This window comes from Aptenodytes patagonicus, chromosome 7, assembly GCF_965638725.1.
Source record: "Aptenodytes patagonicus chromosome 7, bAptPat1.pri.cur, whole genome shotgun sequence".
Lineage (NCBI taxonomy): Eukaryota > Metazoa > Chordata > Aves > Sphenisciformes > Spheniscidae > Aptenodytes > Aptenodytes patagonicus.
In genome coordinates, this window is record NC_134955.1 from 23,438,859 (window position 1) to 23,447,075 (window position 8,217).

The 8,217-nt window shown below is 42.9% G+C and overlaps 1 long non-coding RNA gene across 1 annotated transcript; it reads left to right on the top strand.

Annotated features, from left to right (window-relative positions):
* The first annotated feature begins 1,344 nt into the window (after positions 1-1,344).
* On the top strand, positions 1,345-8,178 carry LOC143163294 (uncharacterized). The gene is made up of 4 exons (XR_012995877.1): positions 1,345-1,707; positions 5,183-5,294; positions 5,559-5,745; positions 6,875-8,178. It is a non-coding gene; the product is annotated as an uncharacterized LOC143163294 (long non-coding RNA).
* Positions 8,179-8,217: the final 39 nt, after the last annotated feature.

The following is an 8,217-nucleotide window of genomic DNA, read 5'->3' on the forward strand; positions in this document are numbered from 1 at the left end:
CAAGTCAGTACTGCACCAGAACTACCTGGAAAGTAACAGAATTTATATATATTAAATGTCACTGAGAAACGACAGCATCTGTGCCATACATCACCTACCCTGTAGGCCTCTTAGACTGATTTACACCCATTATCAGTAAGCAAGCCTTCTTTTCCACTGTGGGTTTTTCATCCACTTCACACTAAACGCTTATCAACTAACATATATCAATGGTTCTTGGAGCAGAAACAAGAAGCCCTCCCTTGTCTCCTGTATCTCTGTTTCTAAGGGGCAGCTTCACTATTACAGGTGCTAAACCTGCTGTCTTTCTTGGGGCTCATCTCAGGCCAATGAATTATCATTTAGTTGCTGTGTGGTTGGATAAAAGAGGTGAGAGGGTGGGAGAGGCTGTTCTGAAGGAGGGGACTGACGGTACATATGAAAAGTCCCCCTTAGGTGGTATATGCACTATATTTACAAGAAACACCCTGCTCTAATGCTTTTTTTTTTTCCTTTGGTGGGGATGGGAGGGGAGCTCTGATGTGCATTTGGGACTTTGAATCTCAGGGATTCAGAATGACTCTTCTTTACAAGTTTGAATGAGTGCTGGGGAGGGGAAAGAGGAGGGGATTTCTTGTGATTTTTCCCCTCAGTTTTTTCTCAGAATACAGTGGTGGGCAGCTATTACATGCTAAGCACCACTGCATTTGGTAGTGCAGATGGAGCTCCTCCGTTCAGCCGGGCACTGGAGATCATCAGTCTCTCTTCTGGCTCTTAAATGTCAGACATCTTTCTTCCCTGAAAGCCCAGAGGCAGACTGGAGGCATGCTGCCCACTGCACCCATAGTCCTGGTTAAAAGCAGTGGCTCGTCCTTAACAGCACTGTGGCAAAAAGCAGCTACTACCATCTAGTCATTCCCCCATCAAAGAAAGTGTCCCTTAGTCTTGAAAAGTCCAGCTCTTTGAAATGAAAATAAATGCCAAAGTAAATGAGGCCTGACAGCATTTGTCATGAGCCCCCTCCTAGCTTATTAAAATGTATTAGCTGATGTGAAAAAGACACCCACGCTTGTCAGCCAAAGAAACAAAAAAGCCCATCTTCAAAAGCTTATTTCTTTTACTTTCCCCAATGCTTAATCTAATCCACTGGCTGTCTGCATCCTTATTGCCATCCTCCTTTGCTTGGGGTTTACAATGTGGAGTGGAAATTGGTTGAGATCTGCACCCCATCTTTTTTTTTTCCTAATTGTCATGATTAGCTGATTCACCTGCAGAGCCAGTGATGCCTTCAGAGGGCAGCGGCAGGCCTCTATCCACACCTCCTCTGGCTTGGCAGTGTTTATGAAGACTCAGCTACCTATAAAATAATAATTCAGCAGCAGGCAATCCTATCTGTAGGGGCTGTGGAGAGGCAAGTGGAGCAGAATTAGGCCTTTGAGGGAGTGGATATTTACTTTGCAGATGTGTTGTTCCTACGTTGCTTGTTTGGGGTTGCCCTTAGTGGGAGAGCCTCAAATGGGCTTTTGAGAGTCTTAGAGGAAAGCAAATTTGTCCTTTGTCACTTGCCCTGTCTCTTACCCCATTTGCAGACCAGCCCTCCCTTCCCCTTGGCTGTGCCCGGGACAGCCGGCACCTCTGTGGGTGCATCGGTGTGCTGCAGTACACGTAGCTCAGGAGCTGTGCCCAGCCTGTGCTGTGCTTAGAGATGCAAAGTGGCTCTCAAAGCAGGTAAGTTAATTTTGTTAATGCTGGAGAGGGTGTACAGGGTATTACTGCAGAAAATGTGTTTTTGGGAGGAGGAGGGCAGAACCCATTGGCCAAGCCTTAAAGTGCTCCAGGTGCTTAGCACCACAAACAGCCTCTGGCACTGCTTGTGGTGAAAGCAAGGTATGTGTGCGCAGGAGGTGAAGCTTTTGGGTTAGCAACAGCCATGCCCATACTCAACCTGTCTCCTGTCCTCCACCTTCCTGAGACTGCTAATAGGTGTCCTTTTTCTCACTGAAGTTGATAAAGCCACATTTACCTCAATATTGCAGATCTGCTCTATCCAGCAAAGTGTCTGTAAATGTAACCAGTGGAAACTAATGAACAGAAGTTCATGGCTGCCCTACAGGGTTCACTGCCAGCGTGCAAAGTTTCTCCAACCGCAGGGGTGTGTGAAGTCCAAACTGGGAGACCTAAACCAGTTCAGGTTTTTTAGGTGTGCCTTTAAATCATGAGAAATCATGGGTATCAAATGCTACCAGCAGGCTCTGCAATAACCCCTTGATAAAACAGGCGGTTGTGTCAAAATGCTGGCTGAGATGCGGCTTCTGTAGCATCAAAGCAGACTTGCATCTCACAGCCTTTAGTGAAGGGCATAGCCACCTGTGGAAGCAGGACTAATGTGGTCCTGCCATTAATGCTGGAATCTTCTTTTGCTTCAGACACAGTAATAGATACCAAAAACTGCAGCTCTGTTAGCAAGCCGCCCATAAGAAACATACTGTTAAAGTTTTGGATGGGGGAAGTCAATTATTTAGGTCATTGGACAGCAGGGGACTCTGTTATGTGGGAAAACTATCCATCAGCCTTTCAGGGATTCAGCATGCAGCTGGATACAAGTTTATCTCATGACCTTGAAGGGAAGCAAGTAAATAGGATGGTTAAATGAACCATAACAGATCAGCTTGCATATCTGAAGGACAATCAATAGAGTGTAACAACAGGCATAGATAGCTCTAAGGGTTGAAGGTCACACAGCAAAGGGAAAAAAACCTGTTTCTATCTTGCTTTGTATCAAAATTGCTTGTTCAGAGACATTTCTTTCTGTGCTACTTACTATCACTCAGTGATGAGCTGTGGCGTTGGGGTCCTGGTCTGAGAAACAGTGTCTGGGAAACTGGACAAGCAAATGAATTAGTAAAGTCATCAACTGAAAGTCTGGGCGAATAAACATTCCCCCCCACCCTGAGACACAGATTTTGTGGGTACAGGGAGATCAAAGGCTAGGGGGAGATAGCTTTTGTACATGTTTATGTTGCTGCACGCTCTGGGATTAACAATGTGGGTGTGAAGGTACATCCATGTCGCCCTTCTGATGGATCAAGTGACAGGAATGAAGCCTGAGTTCATGGCTTTTCTTTTCCAGACCAAAACACCACCACTCATTGAAAGAGGTGGGGAGAAAACGTGTGGTTTTTGTCTGTGGAAAGCCTTGACTCAGTAAAGAAATTCTGCCAAGACAAAAAAAAAAATCTCCCTGTTGGGTGCCAGCTTGCAGGAGAGGCAGGAAAAGCAGCATGTGATGAAAGCCTGGCATGCAGCATTGCAGCCACAGCAGACGTGGAGCAGCACAGTGAGCTGAGGCAGACTGGAATGGAAGGTCTCAGTTGAAAATAGAGATTTGTTATGATGGGCCCCAAACAGCAAAAGGCTGAGACCAAAATAAAAACCCCCACGTATCAGACCTTACATGGAGTTTGAGGCCTAAATGAAAATCATCTTTGTGGGCTATTAGGAGAGGTTATTAAGAGAACTTTCAACAAATTAAGCAAAGATCAAACCCTCTCAATTTTGGAAATGACTTGCAAGAAAATGATCTCTTAAGACAGGGAAGTTTTGCGTGGCCTTAAATTAGGCTTGTGTAAGTAGTCCTCCAAAGAGATAGATGTTCAGTATGAATTACAGTGGTCAAGAAGCACTGAGGGCAGGACACATGACTGGTAATATGCTTTGGAAGACCCCAGCCATAAATTTGTTTGAAAATAATGCTCTCTGTCCCCCAGAAAAAAAAAACATAAAAAAGCACTGATGATTTAGTCAGAAGCAGCTGGAGTGGTCTGCCATGCTTTCTGTGTGAATAACTAGATGAATATGTTAGTTTGTGCTTCTACTCTTGTGAGTTGCGTCCTGTCTAATCCTGGAGAAAATTGTTCATGAGCTGGGTGTCCTTGCCCTATTACAAATAACAGTATCTTGCAAGTGAACCCTAGGAGCTTGCTACACCAACGTGTAGGCCAGTAAGCCTTCTTGCTGAAAAGACCTCATTACTCTGACTTTGTTATCATTCATTGACTTTCAGGAGTTTGATTTAATTTTGCGATAGGAATCCTAGACCAAAATGGATGTAAAGGGAGTACCCTGACAAAAGCTTTTTATTGAAGAAGGGACTGAGCGAGAGGGTGAGGTCTGGCACCCCGTACACGTGGGTATCTCTTCATTCTTCCATTCCTTGTGGTGGCCTCTTCAAAGGGCATCATCCCCACTTTGTGTGGTCTGGTGGTGCCCTATTCAGCTATATTTTCAAGGAGCCATAAGCCTTGTTCAGTGATTACGATTAAATTAATGGAGAGAGTTTAGGTGCAGGACCTTTAAATGCATTTTGATGCTCACCAGCAGTCCAGCTTTGTTACTGCAACAATGTATGTTACTGCAGCTGTTAGAAATGAATCAAAAGGGCTTACCCTTGCTTTTACCCTTTCTGATTTTGATAAGGACATGTGAAGGTGTTGGACGCACAGTTCTGGCTCAAAAACCCAGTCAGTTGGACTGGACTGAGACTATTAGAGTTTATGATTTTTATTATTTTTTATCTTAATATATATTTATATATTTTGTCTATTTATATATGACCTGTTTATATTATACATTATATCTGCATATACTTAATACACTATATCAATGTTACTATATTACATTACATTTAATAATTCTAAATATTTATTTAATTTTTATCTATTTGTATTACGTGCTTTTATTTTTTTGTATTGAGCTTATTATCTTTATTATTACTTTATTATCTTTATCTGAGACTATTACAGCTGGACTGAGAATATATGAGAGTTAGAAATAAGCAGAGGTTAAAATATGGCTCCTCTGCATTCACACACTGGCTTCCATTGCTGTCTGAAAGCAGTGTGCAAGGAACCAAGGAATCCGCCATGGGTATTCATCTCTGTCCTGTTGTTTAATTGTTTGGTCACAGCGTTCGATGGTCTGACCTTCCCTTGCCCAGCAGCACTGACTTACCTTTCAAGATCATTGTGTTTTCTACCCTTATAAAGTTTAAACCCCTTCCATTTCCAGGGGATCCAAAGCCACACTCTATACCTACTTTTTTTTTTTTTTTTAAAGTCCAGGTGCCATAGCTGAAGCAAAACCAAAAAAAGCAGATCACTGAGTTGAATTTTAAATATTGATTCACTTTCTGAATTTTAACTAGAAGGATGAGAACAGGCACATGCCTATATAAAGGACTCTGGCATGAAGAAAGCCAAGTGTTAGCCCAAGGAGCTGTTTCTAGGAGGTGAATCACACTGGAGGCACTTGCTTAGGTAAGTCTAAACTACACACTGTGCGAAGTTTATCACACCTGGGTGTGATACTGAAACTAGGAAAACTTGTATGTGTCACATTTCCTTGGCAGTACCTTGGTTCCTTAACACCCTGTTAGCAAAGTCCAAGTTCATACCTGGCTGAAACTGGCACTTTATTAGCAACAGAAGCAAAGTTAAATCCTGGAGAGAAACAAGTCCATGCATGCATGAATGAATACCAAAATGGAAATAAAAATGCTAAGCTCAAGCATACTCTTGTAGGACTTGACAAGCCAAACTCATGGACTTCACATGACACCTTTGCCTGACACCCTGCTGCTGTGTGAGCAGTCAGTGAGAGGAGTATCTGCTGCTGAAGACAGAAGGGAAAACCAACAGATAACCAACACTGGTCTGTAGCAGAGGAGTCAGGACTCTGCAGAAAACAATCATCTTCTCTGCAGATCAGGTGAGATAAGGTAAGGTTTGTCTTGTTGCCCCCCCCCGCCCCCCCCCAGTATGTCAATTATCAGCTGAGTTTTGTGGAAGTCAGGTTCTGTCTGGGAGGGATAAGAAACTGAAAACTCGTTTTTGGACAGTTCATCAAAGGGTTTTTAGCAAGCTATTGTTTCTGCTTTTAATAAGCTGAGAGAATGCAGGAGGGGTTTTTTTTTTTCCAAAATTGTCAGTACCCAACTGCTAAAACACTGCTCTATTTATGCCTTAGCCCCTTCACTGTTGAGCGGGGTAAGTCTCCTGGACAAAAGCCACCAGAAAACATACATATGGCCTATGAATTAATTTTGCTACAGGCTGGTACCTGTTAGGTCTGGCTGAACCAAGTCAAACCCACTGGTACCTCAGTGAGAAGCTATCAGCTAGGATCATCGGGACTGTGAATAGACCAGGGCTTTCCCCCTCCTTCAGCAGTGGGTGACTGGTTCCACAGGGGCTGTGCGCCAGCCGGAATAACTACCCACAGTTGCATGGGAAAGCAGCTAGCTCCAGGAGGCAATGAAGAGCTGATTGGGACAAAGGAGCAGGATGAAATCACTAAACTCAGGAACCTTCATGGGCTGTATTGGCTCAGAGATCAGTCAGAGCACAAACCGGAAAGAAAAGGAGGCTCATTGGTCAAGGCTGGGACTGCAGCTAATAGGGAAATTATTTTCCTGTTTCACAGTCCCCTCTTCTCACACAGTTTCAGAAATTTTCCTATTCCACCTGAGAGGAAAAAAATCCAACCAAATCCAGCCTTTCAGAGCTGTGAAACTCGAGCATTTGTTTCAGTGGAGCGAACGAGTTTGAAGAACATGATTGCCAAAAGACTAGACAGTGAAGCAGGGCCCCAGGTTTTGAGCAGAAAGATTATCTTCACGATGCTGTATCTCAGTCTTTATCTGCTCCTCCTCCATCATAAAATAACAAGGTAAATTCATTTGTACAATATCATGTATTTCTTTGAAATAGAGAAAATTGCAGTCTTTTAGAGGGGATGAGAAGCAGTAATAATAACAGTTCTGCTTGGAATGAAATATGAGTGAGGGTGGACTCAAGCTATGACGACTACTACAGAATCTCTTTCTGCTTCCTTGCAGGCAAGAGAAAATGAAAAAAGAGAGAACAGGAGAAACAAGGACAGTTCCATCTGTGGGTGGTTTTTTTTGTTTTTGTTTGTGAACTGGAAAAGACTGCAGAAGTAGCACGAACTCTTCACACACTTTGAGCCCTGGCAAGCTTAAAGTAACTGTTAAATGGCTGCCTCTGTGCTCAGAGACATGTATCTTTATCAAGGAGGTTAGGTTTAACTGAAAAAAATTAAAACCAGTAAAGGAAAAAGACATGAAGGCTACAGATCTGGAAATTTTGTATTCCAGGTCACTAAGACTCTGGGTGGTAATAGGTAAGATCCTATAAGGGTGGTGGTGGCACCAGGGTCCACTCAGTCCAGCCAGGATGGAGCAAAGGCTTAGTGGTGGGAAAATGATGAGGGCGAGACAGTAAAGTGTGTTTCCTTTGGTCATTTTTCCTGCTAGCGTAACAATTTCCTCTTTGAGTAGCATAAGTGCGAGTCTGAGGTTTGGGGTGGGCTTTTTTTGGCTCAGGAAGAATAAAAACAAACCCAAAAAATGTGCAACAGGCAGAATTCATCAGCCATCTTACTCATTTTGTCCAGACAGGCCTAGTTTCCCTACTTACCATTTTGGTCCATTAACCTCCCATTCTATTGCCTTGTATTATTTATTGCACGTTAATAGCATACTCAACCCTCATTGGGGCTAATTTTGTAAGTTTTGTTGACTTCTGTAAATGCTGCCTTGGAAGAGGCCTAATAGTCACAGCATCTAAATGAAAGATGCAGCACAGAAGAGCTGAAGTCTAGCACTGTGTGTACACACCCAGGATAGTGTAGTAAGGAATTGCACAATGAGTTTTCTCCTTCCAGATGGAACAGCCTTAGTGCTGGGCTAGTGCTTTTTGGGGATGAGTAAGGCAGCAGAGCAGCTGGTTTTGCACTAGTAAGGATTTTAGCTAAAACAAACACATTCTTCCTGTGAAGTTGCTGCAATTAACTGGTATTTGTCCAATAAAATATTTAGCCAGAATATCCTGGTCCACATCTAGTTTAGTAGTATGAAGCCAGGTTTTTTCAGAAGTGTACAGGTACATGAGACATCTGTATTTACATGGGTGTGAACATACTTTTATATTGCTGGCATCTTCTATTTCTGCATGTTGACTTTCCATTCATAGGTGCAGCTGCATATGCCTATTTTTCCTGTTTAAAAAAAGGCCACTATTCATCTCATCAAAAGAAGATTTTAGTGCACTTAAAAATATGGAGCATTAAAAATGGATTAACACAACAGCTACTGGTATTTGAGCATGTTTTCCTATTCATTACTCACGGAAGCTATTAGGACCAACTTGGATGAAAGAT